Genomic DNA, 20,562 nt, shown 5'->3' with positions numbered 1-20,562 from the left:
TGATTCAAACTACCATGTGAGCGCAACTCTCTCTCTGAGCCCGCCCATGTGTCTATCCACATGTATTCTTTGTCCTCCTAATAAACACTTTACTTGTTTCACTACTTTCCATCTCTGTGGAAATTCATTTCTACACAACAGACAGGCCAGGACCTTGTCACTGGCCACTAGTCCCTGGTGGTCTAGTGGCTAGGATTTAGTGCTTTCACTGCCCCGGCCTGACTTCAGTCTCTGGCCAGGAACCGAAATTCTGCTTCAAGCAGCTGCAGGCTGAGGCCACCTGAGATGAAAACAGGGGCAATGTTTATCTTGTTTAAGGTCATGTCTTGTTAAAAAACAAAATTCAGGGCCTCCCTGGTGGCGCAGTGGTTGAGAGTCCGCCTGCCGATGCAGGGGATACGGGTTCGTGCCCCGATCTGGGAGGATCCCATATGCCGCGGAGCGGCTGGGCCCGTGAGCCATGGCCGCTGGGCCTGCGCATCCGGAGCCTGTGCTCCGCAACGGGAGAAGCCACGACAGTGAGAGGCCCGCATACCGCAAAAAAAAAAAAAAAAAAAAAAAAAAATTCAACTGAGTAAATTTGAAAATCTGATTGGCCTTATTTGATGCTTTATGAATTGGGCAGCATCTCATCTAGTAAATAGAAGGGCACTTTGAGAAGTTATACAGAGTGGAAGGTTTTTATAGAAAGGAGGGTGGGCAAGAAAGTCATTAGCAAAAGAAAAAAAGGTTATTTGGGACCAGTACTATCTTCTCTTTGTAGGGAAGGGAAGCCTTGAGTTTTATCTTGCAGATTGCCTCTTCTTCTTGGGTTGGGGGAGATGGAGAGGGCCCCTGTGATAGATTACCACATTGGTGCTGACCAGAAGATTCCAGATTTCAGAATTAAGATAACATTTCTGGTGAAGGTCGAAATTGCAAGTAGGTTAGGTATTAAATATATGCGTGGTATCGTGGGCTTCAGCACAAATGAAACCATTCTGTGTCAGCGGTTTTCCTCCTTAATAGTCCCTAATGCAGAACTAGCAGAAACCCAACAAAGATTTGTGAAAAAGTAAATGAGTGCCTAACTCAATTGGTCAACTGGTGTAAAGAATGTGGCATAAGAATAAAAAGATCTAGAGAGCAGATGAAAGAAGATTTGTTTATATTTTTTAAAGGAATGTCTTCTGTGTTTTCAAATTACTGCAAATCTAATCAGCAATGTTGATGTGACTATTAAAAATGATGCTTTTTGAAAGGTTAGAGAAAGGAAAAACAAGAAAAAAAAGTTCCTCCTAGTAAGATTTGTTTCCTTCTGGTCAGAATAGTGAAGAGATACTTTTAACAAGCCAGCTTTTTCATATGCAAAAACAAGTTTTAGAATGTCAAAAAGTGCCCCATCTGGGGCATTATTCTCCAGAGCCTGAAGAATACTGTGACCACATGATTTTAGAAAAATATCACCTTCTCCTTTTCATGGGTATGAGCCCATGAAACTAAGAGCTAAGAATTTCCCAATTCTGCAAAATACACCGTAGGGAATATAAGATGAAACAGAGCTCTGATTACCCATTCTCAGTTGTTTATGGCTGGTAATCTTAAAATCTCAAACAAACAAACAAATGTAGTCTCTCAGGGTTTCAAACTCCTCAGCCCAAAAGGGAAAATCCCAACGAATGTTTAGCCACTGACAGCCCCAAATGGCTAAGAGAATGAATACCCTGGTATTATCACACACAAGTTCCACTACTTACTAGAGAAATCTCAACCAGCAAAGCATGTGTCTTTTTCCCTTTACCACAGAAATCAAAAGTGCCATGGGCCAATGATGCCTGGTCAGTGGCAAGCGTTCAGGGCCATCTCTGAGACAAAGGTGCTCAAGCAGCTGCTGAGTAGTATCCATGAGCTGCCACTGGTCAGGGGCCAGTGTGCTATGGTTGAGATGCCCACTAGGGATGGTGGCCCCTTCATGGTTGCCCAAATTATTGCCAAACCAAACACAGATTCACTCACCCACTGCAGAGCAAAGCCAATCTACTGATACCAGCTGTGGTGAAGGAAAGTACAGTGTTTATTTGCAGGATGCGAAGCAAGGATAACAAGCAGCTAATGCTCAAAAGACCCAAGCTCCCTGAAGACTTCTGGGCAAGTGTTTCTAAAGACAACATTAGGAGTGAGGGTCTCAGGGTGAATTATCAGTTCATGGACATTCTTTTGATTAGTTGGTGGAGAGGTGACAGGGTGATATTTTGGGAACCTTAATCAACAGCCTTCTTGTTCCAACCAGTCTGGGACCTACATGCTTGTGATCAGCACGTAGTCAAATCCTCCATCAGGTGGAGAGCCTTAGTGTCTACAAAAAACGCTCAAGTGTCGTGGTCCATACGTGGGTTGGAAAAGAATTTCCAGACACAAGGCAGAATGTAAAGAAGATAGAATTTATTAGAGGAAAGTGTCTCTGCCAGAACAGCAGGCTGACTTCCTAGTAGTCTGGGGGAGTGGACCCCAAACATGTGCTATTGATCAGTTTTTATAGCCAGAAAACAAAGGAATGCTCCAAGGTGAAAATTTCGTTTACTAATTGGTCAGGGCACATATACTTTCCTTCTATAGGGTGGCAGTGGGACAGGGAATATGCCTTTTCTTATTTGGGACAGGTCTCATCGCCCAGCTAGGCTCAGGAATTTCATAACCATCACAACATGGTGGGGAGGGCAATTAAGGGTCTGATAAGGGGTGTAACACTGACACTTTTTCAGAGAGGGTTGTCCTTTGTCCTTGAAGCACCATTGTCCTTGGAGCACCACATCAAGGATATGTGTCAGACTGTTATCTATATCCCTTGAGGAGAAAGGGATATAGACAACACTGTTTTTCAATCTATTGTTACTTTTCTTGCTTGACTGCTTTTCCTTTGTTTCTGAACTTTGTCAGTTCTATAATCATTAACTGCTCTCTGGAAATCAAGGGAGGCCTAGGAGACTAAAGCTTTGTTCTTCCAACTAGAAGCAGGGAACACTGGGAGTCTGTCACTAGGAAGGCCCCACAGGATCCTACTCAGTTTCACAATCATGAATAAAGTTGTTTCTATGAACGTTCATGTACAAATTTTGTGTGGACATATTTTTCTAATTTAAATTCCTAGGGGGTGAAATTAGGGGGTTGTATTAATGCCGAACTGTTTTCCAAAGTAGTACATCATTTCACATTTTCTTCAGGAATGTATGAGACTTCTGGTTGTTCTCCATCCTTACTAACATTTGATGCTATCAATCTTTTTAATTTTAGTCATTCTAGTAGATGTGAAGTTATTTGTATTGTGGTTTTAATTTTTCTTTGATGACTAATAATGCTGAACATTTTATAATGTTGCTTATTTACCATTCATGTATCTTCTTTGGTTAAGTGTCTTATTAAATTTTTGCCCAATTTAAATTAAATTGTTTGTCTACTAAGTAGTGTTTTAGTAAAAGCTGGAGAAGAAGCAAGTTTGGCTGGATTACAGAAAACAAGGGGGAGAGTGGTAGGAATGAGGCCAAGAGAGACATGGGAGAAGGGGAGAACAGATCAAAAAGGACTTTGAGGCCTTGGTGAGAACTTTGGATTTATTGTAATTAAATTGAATTCACTGGATGATTTTGAGTATACAGTGGCACAATTGGGCTTAAATTTTTTTTTTTTTTTTTTTTTTTTTTTTTTTTTTTTTGCGGTATGCGGGCCTCTCACTGTTGTGGCCTCCCCCGTTGCGGAGCACAGGCTCCGGACGCGCAGGCTCCGGACGCGCAGGCTCAGCGGCCATGGCTCACGGGCCCAGCCGCTCCGCGGCATATGGGATCCTCCCAGACCGGGGCACGAACCCGTATCCCCTGCATCGGCAGGCGGACTCTCAACCACTTGCGCCACCAGGGAGGCCCAAGGGCTTAAATTTTAAGGGACCACTTTGGCAGCTCTGTGAACAGGCCAGAGGAATGGGAGTAAACACAGGATAGACCAGGAGGTTATTGCAGCAGTCAGAAAGAGAGAAACTGGTTAGTTGCAGTTCTGAATGACCTTCCCCCTCACTCTTGTTCCTGACATTCCAAACTGCATAATTTCAGATGTGGAAGACTGAGAAATTTCCTGGATTTTCTCAACAGAATAGTGACTTACTCAAGGCCTTTAAGTGGAACACACTCTACTGAGGGTTGAGAGAAAGCTGACAATAGTGGCTTGCTTAGCTTAACTCAGTGGTTATGGTTGTTCGTTGTGGTTGCAATATTATGGTTGTGTGACTCTTTGGTTAGTATTCACTTTCTCCATCTTGGAATATATGTTTGATGAGGATGGAAAAATTATCTCTGTTTTTAACTCACCACTGTAGCCTCAGTTTGAGCACAGTGCCTGCCAATTAGCATTTAGTCAATGGGTTTTTTTGTAGGGGAATGAATGTGTTTATGTGTGAGGGAGACAGAGAAGAGGGGCAGAAACAGAGAGGGGAAGAGACAGACATAGGGACAGGGGAACAAGTCCATATTGCAAAAGAACAGGACAATATTTTCTGTGAGTAGAATGCTCAGAGCCTGTGTACTGTGTTCTTTTCTACTTTCTCAGGTTAGATTTATCACTTCATAAATTTTCTTTATCTTACCCAAAATGAATCTACATTTTTTTTCCTTATAAGTATAAAGAAAAAGATTTTTGTGGGGGGGGGGAATTTTTAATGTCTCACTACAATTCAAGTACCATACATGTCTCTTTCTATTATTTGTATATCTTGAAAATATACCAGCATTATTGTCTAACACAAAGGAGGCACTAAATAAAATTTTTTCTTTGAAACATTGGTACTATAAATTATAAGAGACAGGAGCCATGTTTTCACAGCTCTGTTTCTTGAGCACCCAGCCCAATGGTATTGTGGAGATGGAATAACAATCACCATGAGCACAGGTCACTGCTGACAAAGGGACTTGCTTTCTCTCTAAACCATTTGACTTTGTTGGTGCCCAGGGCAGGATGCTCCAAAATATGCCTCAGTGGAATATTACTTTGAATTAAAGTTACTGAAGAAATGACTGATGCAAGAGAGACACACTGACCTTCCTATCTGTCTCCATGAAAGCAGGAAATTAGTATCTCATGTGAATGGTGCCCTCCCTGTACCAGGAGGTAGAAAGACATCATTAGCACCAGAGATAGGGAATGCAGGGTCAAGAAGGCTGTATAAACCTTGTTACTTCTTTAACTCAAGAAGGTTGGCAGGGACATTTCTTCCTCCTCAACAGCTGACAAGACAACCAGGAGGCTGGCTAAACCCTGCTTCCCACCACAAGACTGCTGCAGCTGAGAGATCCTAGGACACATGACAAAGGCCAGCAGAAGGTAAAATTTCTTATCTCCTCAACTTCCCAGGCCTGTAAGATCTGGTGGGAGGGAAAGTGCTTAAGAGTCTCCTTTTCTCTATCTCTAAATTTAGATTAGCAGAAGAAAATACTTATGGAGCAAGATCCTTGTGACATAGAAAATCTGGTTTTTGGAAATGAGTAATCTCGTCTCAGTTTTTCTTAATCCTTTCCTCCCAGAGACAGTCACTGTTTTTCTTTGTCTCTGTCTCCTGAGTCATGTTTCATAAGAAGAAAGAACCATAGGGCAGAAGACAGGCATAGGCCCTATAAGCCTGCTGTCTGAGACAGCCTCACAGACTGGTGAGTTACCAGTTCTCTCCAGTCCAGTGCCTATTAAGACAAACTTTGCTGTCAGTCCTCTGTATAAAAACTGGATGAGATTTTTCCTTCTGTATTTTTCTGTGTCCTGAGAGTTTGGCTTTTTGTCCAGTGAGAATATTCTCTCTGGTCTCCACCATCTGGATGGTGTATTTACTGGGGTGCATCTGGTAACCAGTTGAATTGACTGGGGTTCTGAGACACAAAGTCATAAACAGCACACTCTAGTCTTGTTGTGCCAGCTGTCAGAGGAGTTTGTCCTAAGGGGACCCAGTCCATAAGGGGCCTTTGTTGTTTCAACCTTCATTGCCTTGTTAGTGTTGGAAAAGTCCCATTCCAGCAGCCTATGCCTGATGTCACAGATTAGTAGGTTTGGGATCAGAGGTGCCTCAAATTCCCAGGAGAGACCAGGGACACAGTTTGCATTATACCACCCTTACTGCCTGTGCAGTGAAGGCCTTTGCTTTCTTAGATTATCCTTGGAAATGAATTTGCACATTATAGGGGCTATCATCCGTGCCCTCTCCATCTGAAAGTATGCTTATTTCATCCATGGTAAGGATTTATTCTAAGCCTGAAAAGTTACCTCTGGGTCGTTCCATAAAAAGGCTTACTGATTTGAGTCACTATTTGAAATTAATGAAAGGTCTTACTCCTCAATGGCCAGATGATGGATCCTTTAAATTTGCTGTATTTAAAAGATTACCTTTTTGAGAGCTCTCATCATAAACAGCTGTCATATTGGTATTTATGGAAGGATCAAATTGAAAGGAAAAATAATGTATAACAGCTAGCCTTAGGGAATCGTTATTAAGATGAAATAACAGAAATTAAAGATCCAACATGAATTCCCCTTTTTAAGAAAAATTTTAAAAATCGACCCATCTCCTCAGCAATTCCTTAGGCCCTCCTACAAATAATTAGGAAAAGATCAGTTGGAAGCCAATATTCAAGAGCTAATAGAATCAATTATCTTTGTCTTCCAAATCTCTACAAAACCAGAAATGCAACTTAGGAACAAGTCAAGGCCCATTTATCTTCACCAACCCTGCAACCTATTCCTCTCAAATTCTTGTAGATATTATAAAAGTTGAGGATAATTGGAGCAAAATTGCCCTGTACTTAAGAAGAAAAAGTTTTTAAAATAATAATTACCCTGAGACTTATGATAATAGAAAAATACACTCCAAAACTCAGAGAAGAAAATTTACACTTTTTTCTCTGTACCTTAAAGTTATAAATCTTACCATGTCTTTGAAATGTAAGCACAGCCACATTGCCTGAGCCTGAGCCCAGATTATCTCAATTGTTAGAACCTGAAACTAAAATTTAAAGAAAAAAAGGAAAGAGGTTTTTTTTTTAAACAAAAACCACCAGAAAAACCCTCTCTTGCTCAAACTCTAAATCACAGTCTCCTTAAAATTGTTTATCAAGGGCAAGTACACTTAAAGGGCAAGAAGACTTAAAAGTCTTCTCCATAAATAATAAAAGACTGTAGCTATCTGAGTGAGTAAACTTAGTTTATTCCAACAAGCAATATAAAAATTCTCAAAAATATAACAAAAACGAATACAAATATTTTTCAAATTCACATGATCTAGGATAATTTTTGGTAAGTAAAATCTAGTTCAGGTTTAATGGTTTAATTAATACAGACATATCTTAAGAGTTATCAGCATTAAGTATAATAGTTTTATGTTATGTAGTTTTGCTAAAAGTCAAATAAGCTCATGTTATCTCTTTTACAAATTTTCTCAGAAAAAAGTAATAATAATAATAATTTAAGATGATGGCTAACAGTACTTTAACATCTTATGAAATTGTCATGAGTAATCTGAGGGATTGTTAAGAACAAATTAATTAAATAGACATAAGATAAGAATTATTTTAGGTAAACTTTTTTTAGCAATAATTGGTTTTGCTATGTCAACTTAAATAGTTTTCTAAATGTCTTTGATAAATTGTACCCTTCGAGTTTTGCTAAGTTAAATTAAATGAATTGAATGTCTAGATCATTTCCAACTAAGACAAAATACTGAAATATTAATTGCTGAACGAGTCTAAGTTTACCTACTTTTGACCTCTTATTACACACTAAATATGTTTGGTTCTATTAGTAAACATGTCTTGTGCTTCATTAAAAGCTTGTACTATGAAGTAGAATATGTTTCTAGAAATTATGAAATGTATTTATAAGTTTGCCAAGCCACAAAATACTTACACAGTTCATAATTTTTAACTTTATCTTTACAAAAAAATTAAAGCTTCAAAGGATTAAGAATTGTAAATAATAGATGTGGTTAAAGCTACTAGGAATTATAAGGAAATTAGAATATATTTTGGGGTAAGAAAAAGTGTAAGGTATGGAGATGTTTTTGTTAATGTAAAAACTTTGTTAAGTGATTTTTGTCCTAAAGCTGGTAACTTCTAAATGGGAAAGAGAACAAGGGACAAATCAAAATGGACAGAGAAAGTTGTAAGAGGTTTGTTAAAAAGGAATCTTTAGAAAGGAATTTTATGTGTAGTCAGGTCTAAGATTGGAATGAATTTAATAAAGTGATTGAGTTTTAATATCCAAAGTAAGCTGGTAGAAAATTAAAATTTGTTTTTTCTCTCTTTTTGCAAAATTTTCTTAATTGTTGGTCTGCTCTTAATGAGAAATTATAAACAAAGACTTTTTTTTACATTTAATGTAATCTGTCTAGCAAAACAAATATTGTACATTTTGTCTTTATGAGTCTTTGATAATTTTGAAGAAAAACTGAGTGCTTTCAATATTAAAAGAGCTAAGTCTTTTTACACTATTTAACTATCTGTATTTACATGTGAATCTTTGTCACTTTGATTAAATTGATAACTAAATATTAATTCACAGTGACATATGATCATATTTGACAAAGTGTTTTAAAACATTTTTATTTTTGAAAAAGTAGATTTTCCCCCAAGTCGAATTCTAAATGAAGTCTTATTGACCTGGAAATAACGTTCAGGTTTTCCAGAGGCCCCTTGGAACACCTTAAAAGATTTGTTTTATCTTATTAGAAAAGAGAGCTATGAAACTCATTAGGCTTATTTGGTATGTTACTTACATGGGAAGCATTGCTAAATAAATGATCATAAACCCTAGGTTATATCATAAGGGTGAATATTATTAATATAAATGTTCTAGAAAGTATATGAAATTCCTAAAATTGGATATGTCCTAGTATAATGTTATCAGTCATAACTCTAGTTATTATCTTAAATGTTTTGTGTCACAGAGATAAATTTTCTTGTCAATTCCATTAGAATGAATCAAATTTTTAGTAATGGATATTTGTCTTTTATTACTTAGACAATGGTTTTACTCAGATGCTTTTACAAAAGCTTCCTGGAAATGTGTTTCATGTTCAGAGAAATTCATGGAAAAGGATCTAACAAGTATTCTAGAACACAAGTTTCTGATGAATTTCAAATCATTACACTGAACTGAGTAAGAATTTACAAAACCCTAATGGAGAAATTGATGGTTTCATAAAACTTCTAACAAAAGATCAAACAAAACAAGAATTAATTACATGGGACTAAGTAAACTGAAGAAGATGGTTATAATATTTTATGATTTTAAAAATAAATTTATTTATTTTATTTATTTTTGGCTGCATTGGGTCTTTGTTGCTGTGTGTGGGCTTTCTCTAGTTGCAGCGAATGGCAGCTACTCTTCGTTGTGGTGCGTGGGCTTCTCATTGCAGTGGCTTCTCTTGTTGTAGAGCATGGGCTCTAGGTGCATGGGCTTCAGTAGTTGTGGCTCGTGGGCTTTAGTAGTTGTGGCTCAATGGCTCTAGAACGCAGGCTCAGTAGTTGTGGCGCGTGGGCTTAGTTGCTCTGCGGCATGTGGGATCTTCCTGGACCAGGGCTTGAACCCATGTCCCCTGCACTGGCAGGCAGATTCTTAAACACTGTGCCACCAGGAAAGCCCCATTTTATGATTTTTTTTCATGGTACACGGGCCTCTCACTGTTGTGGCCTCTCCTGTTGCGGAGCACAGGCTCCGGACGCGCAGGCTCAGCGGCCATGGCTCACAGGCTCATATCAATCAGTGTGATACACCACATCAATGAATTCAGTAAAGTCACAGAATACAAAATTAATACACAGAAATCTCTTTCATTCCTATACACTAAAAACAAAAGATCAGAAAGAGAAATTATGGAAGGAATCCCATTTACCATCACATCAAAAAGAAAAAATACCTATGAATAAATCTACCTAAGGAGACAAAAGACCTGTACTCTGAAAACTCTAAGATGCTGATGAAAGAAATCGAAAGTGACACAAACAGATGGAGAGATATACCATGTGCTTGGATTGGAAGAATCAATACTGTCAAAATGACTATACTACTTAAGGCAATCTACAGATTCAATGCAATCCCTATTAAATTACCAGTGGAATTTTTTTTAAAGATTTTTTTCATGTGGACCATTTTTAAAGTCTTTATTGAATTTGTTACAATATTGCTTCTGTTTTATGTTTTTGTTTTTGTTTTTTTTGTTTGTTTTTTTGTTTTTTCAGTTGCATTGCATGTGGGATCCCAACTCCCTGACCAGGGATCGAACCTGCATCCTCCTCATTGGAAGGTGAAGTCCCAACCACCGGACCGCCAGGGAAGCCCCCACCAATGGCATTTTTCACAGAACTAGAACAGAAAATTTTAAAATTTGTACAGAAACACAAACCCCCAAATAGCCAAAGCATACTATGAAAGCAAAAATGGAGTTGGAGGAATCAGGCTCACTGTCTTCAGACTGTATTACAAAGCTACAGTAATCAGTATGGTACTTGCACAAAAACAGAAATATAGATCAATGGAACAGAATAGAAAGCCCAGAAATAAACCCACACAACTATGGTCAATTAATCTATGACAAAGGAAGCAGGACTATACAATGGAGAAAAGACAGTCTCTTCAATAAGTGGTACTGGGAAAACTGGACAGCTACATGTAAAAAAATGAAATTAGAACAATTTTCTAACACCACAGACAAAAATAAACTCAAAATGCATTAAAGACCTAAATGTAAGACTGGATATTATAAAACTCTTAGAGGAAAATCCAGGCAGAACACTCTTTCACAGCAGCAATATCTTTTTGGATCCACCTCCTAGAGGAAAGAAAACAAAAACTAAAATAAACAAATGGGACCTAATAAAACTTAAAAGCTTTTGCACAGCAAAGGAAACCATAAACAAAACAAAAAGACAACCTACAGAATGGGAGAAAATATTTGCTAATGATGAGACTGACAATGGAATAATCTCCAAAGTATACAAATAGCTCATGCAGCTCAATATCAAAAAAGCAAACAACCCAATCAAAAAATGGACAGAAGATCTAAACAGACATTTCTCCAAAGAAGACATACTGATGGGCAAAAAGCACATGAAAATCTGCTCAACATCGCTAACTATTAGAGAAATGCAAATCAAAACTACAATGAGGTATCACCTCACACCAGTCAGAGTAACCATCATCAAAACGTCTACAAACTGTAGACTACAAAAATGTTGGAGAGGGTGTGGAGAAAAGGAGTCCTCCTACACTGTTGGTGGGAATGTAAATTGGTTCAACCACTATGGAGAATATTATGGGATTCCTTAAAAAACTAAAAATAGAACTACCATATGATCCAGCAATCCTACTCTTAGGCATGTATCTGGAGAAAATTATACTTCCAAAAGATACATGCACCCCAGTGTTCAGTGCAGTACTATTCACAATAACCAGGATATGAAAGCAGTTTAAATGTCCATTGACAGATGAATGGATAAAGAAGATGTGGTACATATATACAATGGAATATTACTCAGCCATAAAAATGAATGAAATAATGCCATTTGCAGTAACATGAATTGACATAGAGATTATCATACTAAGTGAAGTAATTCAGAGAAAGACAAATATCATATGATATCACTTATCTGTGGAATCTAAAAAAATGATACAAATGAACTTAATTACAAAAGAGAAACAGACTCACAGACTTAAAAAACAAACTTATGGTTACTAAAGGGAAAAGGTATGGGGAGGGATAAATTAGGAGTTTGGATTCACATATACACACTACTATATATAAAATAGATAATCAACAAGACTCTACTGTATAGCAAAGGGAACTCTACTCAATATTCTGTAATAACCTATATGGCAAAAGAATCTGAAAAAGAATGGATATGTGTATATATATAACTGAATCATTTTGCTGTACACCTGAAACTAATTCAACATTGTAAATCAACTGTACTTGAACATAAAATTAAAATTAAATTTTAAAAAGATTAAAAAAAGAAGTGTCTTCCAATGCAAGGATCAGATCAAAGAACATGAATGGAATATTCCTACTGGGACGATTAGGAGGATAACACATCCTTGGTAGGTGCAGAGCCTGTTCACTTATCCTCTGACTTTCCTTGTTCCCTTTCTCTACTACATCCAATTAAGCAGATAAAAACTTTGAGAAAGCTGCCTCTTCCTTCACCAATGCCAAGAAGGACAAACTCAAAGAGCCATTTGTCTGTCTGTCTTCCTCTGATGTTGCTTCTTCATGTTTGAGCTATTGGGAGGAGAGAGAGGCAATAAATTCTCTTAATAAAAGCAAAAAATAAAAATAAAAAATAAGCCTATATGGTCAGTCACAATCCTTGCTATACTTATATAAATAAGACCAAGTTTATTGAATCTAGACTTATTTTGCAAACAAATTTGTCTTAATTTGGCTATCTTTGATAGAAATGAGGGTGATTTTAGAGAGAAAAATTATCTTTCAATAGAAACCAAAATACATATTGTGGATATTAGATTCTAGTGCTATTAATTTTCCTTAAAGTTTTGTTAATTACCTGAAAACTGGACTGTATCCTGAATTTTTCTAGTTTCCTCCACTACCTGACTACAACTCTCCAAACTAGTGTTTCCAAATTTTCTCCCACCCTTTTGACTTGGAATAATTGTAACTAAAACTGCCTTTTTTTCTGAAGTCCTGCATACTGAAGGTAGATATCTTAATATAAACTTCACAGAAATCTCCACAGCAGCTCATGTTTAGACAGTCTTCTTCGTTCCTGTTGCTATATGGACCACTCAGAAAGTTTACCTGAACATCTGATGGACATTCAAACTACAAAAGATGCTTTAACCCTGACATTTAGAGATCTTCTCAACTGTCTACCCTCAGAACTCAAAAACTGATATGAAATTTGCCTCAATTATTAACCATTGTTTTTTGTCTCCATAGCAATGCCTCTTATTAAATACCTGATTGTACAGTAAGCTTAACTTCTACTTGGAAATACTGCTTTGGAAGAGAAAATTAAGGTAAAATGATCATATGGATGGACTCTAATCCAATATGACTTGTCTCTTTATAAGGGGGGAATATTAGAACACAGACATGCACAGACTGAGGGGCAACCATGTGAGGACACAGTGAGAAGGTAGCCATCAAAGGAGAGAGACCTCAAAGAAACTAAACTTGATACTTTGATCTAGAACTATGAGAAAATATATTTTTGTCGTTTAAGCCACCTAGTAGCCAGTGTGGTCTTTTGTTATGGCAGCCCTAGCAAACAAATACAATCACTATTAGGGAAAAAAAATCATGTGCTTTGGTTTTCCAGTAGAATGATTTTAACACTGATTACTTCTTACCTTGAGATTATAAAAGACAGTGGTAAACACTACTGTAGAGTATATATGAGTTGTGTCCTATGAAACAAAGGTAGTTAACAAACACCTCTCAGCTGTAGATGATGCCATGTGTTCATCTGATCAGCAAGAGGACATGAGTGGAAGGGAGAACCTTTTCTGCTTCAGACAAGCAACTTCCTGGGTTACCCTGAGTATGACAAAGAGGGCCATTGCTTGGGGACCAGGTCTCCAAGCAGTCACAACAGGCCTCAGGAACCCACAAGAAAATTGTGAAGGAAGAATATTACTAGCCAGGCCCATATGAATCTTTTCCTCCCATCACTGCTCTTTTGTGAAAAATTCTTCCAAATACACATTTTTGTCCCAAAATATCATGTTGGACGCTCGCTACTAGGAGCAAATTTTTCTAGCATCTCTGTTGGATGATTTTTCACACTTGCAAAATCACTCAGAAAAGAGTTCATCCTCCCAACACCTCCCCTGCACCAGTGTCCCCCTAAACAGCATCTGACCACAATATGAAGGAACTTACCTCCCAGGTAAACAGGTGCTTGAATGTGATTTAATTATCTCTGCATCCTCTCCCTGGTCTCCCTGTGAAATCCAGTCACCTCTTTGCATTAAAGCATTTCTGTGAGAAGCCCTGTAATGTGCTGGCTATTCTCAATTCTGTCCTGCTGGTTTCTCTGAAGTGCCTAGAAGCTGTCCTCTCCACACACAAACTGTTCTGACAAACTTCATTTGAATGATTTGGATTTTAATTCTCAATTTGCTTCTGTTCCTAAGCCTTAAGGCTTTTTTTTTTTTTTTTTTTTTACCAATTCAGAAAAAAGCATCATTAAAAAAAAGACAAGGTTGGGCTTCCCTGGTGGCGCAGTGGTTGAGAGTCCGCCTGCCGATGCAGGGGACACGGGTTCGTGCCCCGGTCCGGGAAGATCCCACATGCCGCGGAGCGGCTGGAGCCGTGAGCCATGGCCGCTGACCCTGCGTGTCCGGAGCCTGTGCTCTGCAACGGGAGAGGCCACAACAGTGAGAGGCCTGCGTACCGAAAAAAAAAAAAAAAAAAAAGACAAGGCTACTCGCAGATCTAACATGCTAAGCTTTAACTTAGTACGTTCTTAGGACTGATGTTTTCCAAGGAACAAACTTTCTTGTTTCCTGTGTACAAAAAGTGAGAAAAAATAAAAATAGTGGTATCTTCACAGTTGAGTTCTTAACATATTTTCTGATATATGTAAAAAGAGAAAAATTGGCAAAATGAGTACCAACATTTTTAAAAATAATAATTAAGCCTAAATCCCTGGATTTACCAATTTTATAAAATAAGAAAGTAACATTTTATAAAATACAATTTTATGAAATATGATTTTATAAAATTTGTTTAGCTAAGTAACAAATGATTTGCCCAAAAAACAGATTTAGCAGGTGGAGTCCAGGGGGCACATTCTACAAAATAAGTTTATTGACACTGTAAAGGGTTACTAGCATAAAATTGTGGTGGGAATAAAAAGGGCAGCGACCTTCCTCCTGAAGTTTAGGAGTGATCCCTGAATTGAGAGATATCTGAGTTGAAGTGGTCACTGGAAACAAATGGTAGAGACAAATCACAGAGAGCAGACTGTATCAATTCCAGCTTCTGGACTCAGAGAAGGAAGGAAGAGCTACAGATTTCATTGCAGAGAATGAGGCTGAGAAACTTTAAAATCAGATGCTTTTTCCCAGATCCAGGGGGCCAGCTAATGCACAAAAATGCTTAAAGCCACATAGGTATGTCACCTTTATTTCCTAGAGAAGATGTTAGCATTTTCTAAATCCTCATCTACCGTGCCTGGCATGCATTATTTTATAGCTTTCTGGAAGTTTCATCAGCACCACTGGTATATCTGTAGTACAATGTGTCTGTGGAGAGTACAGAATGCAGGTCCGGGCTGGGGGCAACGGACTCTTCTAGCTACCACAGTGAGTGGTGCCCCTGCAAACCTGAGTAAGGAAGACAACTTGCCTTTGGGTGGGTAGTGTTACAATCTGCATGTCTAGGGGCACAAATGTAAAGACCGACCCTGTTCTGGGAATGATTATGATTCTGACTGACCTCAAAGGGGTAATTATGAAACCCCTGGATCATCAGGATCTGGATGTTCCCTACTTTCTCCATGGTGTGATCATGACCGAAAGTGTGGCTGTAGATATCTGGGAACATTTCCAGAAATGTCCTCCTGTAGGAGTTAATTATAAAGTAAATGTGTATAAAAGAGAAAATAATATTGAAACCTATCAAGGAGAGTAGATCTTAAGGGTTAATATTGTAGATGGACTACTTTGGAAAAAATCTTTTTCCCTTGGAGTATTAAGAAGTCATCGCATAATTGCCATCTCTCCACATTTTGTTCTAGAGTGCCTGGTTTATTGATATCAGTGTGAGACCTGTTTTAAATAAAAATCTATTTGTAAAAATCCAGATCTGTAATATGTTCTAAATATCATTATAGTGTCTTTTAACTATAGATTAAAAATCACTTCATTTTCAACAAAATATTTTGATGTAAACATCAAATGTTTTGAAAACAAAGGGGATCTGTTTTTGTTGTTTTCTCTTTTATCTAATTTTTGTATCCATTTTGTCTGGGCATATTAAATGGTAAAAATATTTATAAGATTTGCACTAGGTGAATCTTCCTAAAAAGAAAATACTGAAGGCCACAGAGTCTGGGAATATTAATATCTTTTTAATAGATTGATCCCCCTTGATTTCTTATTCTGGAGTAAAGGTACAAGTTTTTCCATGAAAATTAGACACACAAATCATCTGACAGAATGTATGACAGATGGAACATGATTGATGGGAATTTTGCTTTAATGCACATTGTTCATTGTAATTTTGCCCAGCTTAATGAACTGTGAATTAATAATGAGGAGCAACACATTCAACGTATTATAGTAATAAAGTGCTTTTATGGACATTTTTCATGTTTCCAGACTTTCTTGGCCACCCTGAACAATTTTAACTCAAAGGATTAAAAAATAATCGCTTATTTAACTGTGTTAAAATAGTCAACTTTGAAAAAGGTATTTTCCTGTATGAACTTTTTCCTAATTGATTCCATTTTGTTCTGATCAGTAAACTTACCTGAGTAAGCTGCACTATTTTAAAAAAAGTGATCTGATAGAGTATTAGATGACATACATGACCATAGTCCATTGTTTTCTGATTCAACGACATAAGGGAGTAAAGTGAAAAATTAATAATTATACATTTTTTAATTAGGAGAATAGAAAAACTAAATTTCTTATAGAAATAAGCCCAAAGAGTCCTCGTGTCAGCCCTGCTCCTCTTAAAAGACAGTGACGCTGTAATACCAATGGATAATCTGGGAGAGAACCAGCTGTCATTAAAATAGATTTTACCAAGGCAAGGACAATAGGTTGCTTATTAGCAGTGAGAAATCAGTAGTCTTTTAGAAGTGTACCCTTTGGAAAGTGTGAGATATATAATAAATGAAAGCCTTTCATTATTCATTGTTATAAGCCAAATGTAGATTAAATGTACACTACCTTCAATTCAGATATTAAGATATCCTTCCCTCAGTAATTTTATGAGGTAACATGTATAATGTCAAGCATAGGCTAAGTCATATATTTTATAATCTTTCAAAAATTTTTAAAGCAATGTGTTAACCCTATAATGAATATAAAATGGATCCTAACTGCATGTCTTAGAAAATGTGCATTTCATAGAATTATTGAAGAATGAATCCTTAATAGCCCATCTTTTTAAGTATGTTAGCTGAATGTTATGATTGTGTAATATCATTTTAGGGCATTACCACATTTTAAGAAATAAAATAATATTCAGAAGCATAATTTTGCCAGAATGTAAAATTTAAAACCAGAAATTTGACTTGTGAAAAATCCTCACATGATTATTGGCCTGTTAAAAACTAAAGCAAACCCCACAAACCTGATGCAAGCTATTATGTGCAAAATAATGTGCTAGTTACACAGCCCTCTGGGAAGTGAATGTGAGTCCGGATGCTTCTTTCTTGGTTTATTTCATTCCTAGAGTACCTTTGTTGCAGGTTTTTCTTATGTTTCCAAAGGAAACAAGTAAGCCATCTCAAGTTTAAGTTCTGTCCTCAATAAAGTAAAAAATGTGCCAGATACCATTTGACTGGATGATAACTAAACTGGACAAATATTTTCTCTCACTGGAGACTGACAGTGTTTTAGTTGTGCTTAAAATTTGTGATTCTCCTAAAAAAAGAGTACAAATGAAAACGTATGGTTACCAGGAGATAAGGGGGGAAGGATAAATTGGGAGATTGGGATTGACATATACACACTACTATATACAAAATAGGTAATAATAACCTACTGTATAGCACAGGGAACTCTATTCAATACTCTGTAATGGCCTCTATGGGAAAAGAATCTTTTAAAAAAGTGGACATATGTATATGTATAACTGGCTCCCTTTGCTGTACACCTGAAACTAACACAAATTTGTAACTCAACTATACTCCAATAAAAATCTTTTAAAATAAAAAAATAGAGTACTACATGCATTTCTAAGAAATAAACATTATTTTCTTCATTCTTCTAAAATAAATAAAAATAAAATAATGTAATATGTGATTTTCAAGCTAATGAACACCTAAGAATGAAATTTGAAAATCTACATTTGTAATGTATAATTCTTTTGTTCATTCCAAAAGAACAAAACTTCTCCAACATTTCCCCATTTAGAGTAATGCTGACAGTGAGTGTCTGGTGGATCTCAGAGGGGCACAACTGATAATATATTTATCATGCTGCCAGTTTGCTAAGTGGTTTCATATTCACTAAGAAAGACTTGTCAATGGATACTGAAGAATAGATGTGAGGTCTCTGTGAGGTCTCTGTGTGTTGTCTCTGGGTGAGATCTCTGTGTGAAGTCTCTGTATGAGGTCCCTTTGGAAGGTATCTCTGGGAAATCTGTTAAATCTGTGCTAGGTTTCTGTCTGAGGGTCTGTGAAGCAACATGAGGTCCCTGTGTGAGGTCTCAGTATGTGATCTCTGAGAAAGGTGTTTGCGTGAGAAGTCTCTCTTGAGAGGTGTGTCCGTGAAGTCTTTGTGTATTGTCTCTGGGTCTCTCCATTTCTTTTTTTCTTTTGGTCTCTCAATTTCTTGTCTTACTGTACCTTATGGAAGACGGAGCAGCCAGAGAAGGGCAAAGGGACTTGCTTCTTTCTGTTTTCTTGCTGTTCCATCAGCATCACCTGTCTGTGGCACTCTCCCAGCAGGAGCCAGGGGGGTCCAAGTCCAGCTTCCCCATATTCCCAGAACTCACTTCTGGGTGCCTCTGAGAGGACCCAGCAGTAGCCAGGCTCAGGTCCCAACCCTGTCAACTCTTTCCTCTGGGTACCGACCCCTCCCACAAGTCCTGGCTCCACTCTCACTGCTCTGCCCATTCTGGAGGCTGCCTTGGGAATCGGGGCCCAGAGGTAGGGCCTGGCTCCAGGGAGAAACCAGGGGCGTGAGCAGTCCTGTGCTCACTCTGCCCCCTCCACCCCAGGTCACAGCATTTCCACGTGTTGTGGGGCCTGACAGGTATGGGGGATGGGGTCCATTTCTGTTGTCATCTGGATCAGGGGCATCAGCTGGAACAGAAATCTCCACAATGAGAAAGACACCACCTGGAGCTGTGTCCACCATGCGCCCTGCACATGGCAGAAAGCACCAAATCACTCTAGAGAAATTCTTCCTCATCTCCCTGCTTTTCCATATGGATGGGGGTCAGGAGACAAGAAAAGCTGTGCCAGAAGCAGATCAGTGGAACACTCCTGGATTGCACCCTGCCCCATCCACTTTGCACAGGTCACCTCCATACCACCACAAATCCTGTCTGATTGCTTCTTCACCTGCCAGGCTCTGGGGTGATCAAGGACTGGGAGACAGGCAAGGCTTACTACACAATCACAAGCCAGTCCCCACCTCTCCCCTGGAGCAGTCCTTGGGCCATGTGTTTATGTGAAGGTCACCAGACTAGGAGCCACATCCCAAGATCCCTAGTCCTGGCTTTTACACCTATTGTTAAGTTATCCTTTCTAAAAGTCAAGAGGTGATGATGGGGCTTCCCTGGTGGCGCAGTGGTTGAGAGTCCGCCTGCCGATGCAGGGGACACGGGTTCGTGCCCCGGTCTGGGAAGATCCCACATGCCACGGAGCGGCTGGGCCCGTGAGCCATGGCCGCTGAGCCTGCGCATCCGGAGCCTGCGCTCCGCAACGGGAGAGGCCACAACAGTGAGAGGCCCGCGTACCGCAAAAAAAAAAAAAAAAGAGGTGATGATGTGTAAGCTTATTAAATATAGTATTAAGAGATTAACCTTCCCTGATTTGCTTTACTTCTATAAGTTTGACCTTCTGTTTTGACCTAAAGGTGGTTTCTCTAGGTCTGTGATCTTAGAGTTGGAATAGGGTAGAGACCCTGGCGTGGGGCCATGGTGAGCTACTGGACCCTTAACTTTTCCTCCCCTTTAGGCCTTTAGATGGTGGTTGTATGTCAGGGGGCTGCTCTTTCAGAACTGCAATTTATGGGAATCTGGTACCACTTTGCCTCCTTCCTTGGATCCAGTGATTTTTCTACACCTACATCCCACCCTAAATTCACAGTGTTTGACCATCAGATAGTTACTACCCACAGTCACACCCCTATTCCATTCATCCAAAACTCCTTCTCTGGGGTTAACATAGAGTGGAAGGTAGGTGACCCATGAACACAGCCATTCATTTATATGGGACTGGACTCAACACGGCCCTCAGCAGCCTCCCTGATACTCCCCCCACCTACACACACAGAGCTGGAAATGCCATCCTTGCTGCTGCTCTAAAGTGTAGGAAAAACAGAGGTGGGGGAGGGTGATGCTGTACATTTTATTATGGCTAAGCTAAAAGGGGTTCATAGGGCATACCTCAATCCCAACCTTCATCAGAGAGAGAAGGAACTCTTAAGAGCAGATGTTGTATATTCCCTACCAAGAGATCCAGGGGCAAGATTTCTCCTGTTTCTGAACTCAGAGCCCATACTCTATTCCCCCCAAACTTCCATCCACTTGGCTCTGACACTTCCTGGAGCCTGAATTGGAATGTCCGGCCCTATCGTGTAAACCTATCCACTACAGTTGCATAAAGTTCAAAGTAGCATAGAAGGAGGAGA

At 38.6% G+C, this 20,562-nt stretch overlaps 1 long non-coding RNA gene across 1 annotated transcript; it reads left to right on the top strand.

Annotated features, from left to right (window-relative positions):
- The first annotated feature begins 4,781 nt into the window (after window positions 1-4,781).
- Window positions 4,782-14,391, top strand: LOC132493285 (uncharacterized). The gene is made up of 3 exons (XR_009532970.1): window positions 4,782-5,343; window positions 12,959-13,038; window positions 14,198-14,391. It is a non-coding gene; the product is annotated as an uncharacterized LOC132493285 (long non-coding RNA).
- Window positions 14,392-20,562: the final 6,171 nt, after the last annotated feature.

The sequence above is a fragment of the Mesoplodon densirostris genome, chromosome 7 (assembly GCF_025265405.1).
Source record: "Mesoplodon densirostris isolate mMesDen1 chromosome 7, mMesDen1 primary haplotype, whole genome shotgun sequence".
NCBI classification, from domain to species: domain Eukaryota; kingdom Metazoa; phylum Chordata; class Mammalia; order Artiodactyla; family Ziphiidae; genus Mesoplodon; species Mesoplodon densirostris.
This window is presented reverse-complemented; position numbering and strand designations above follow the sequence as displayed.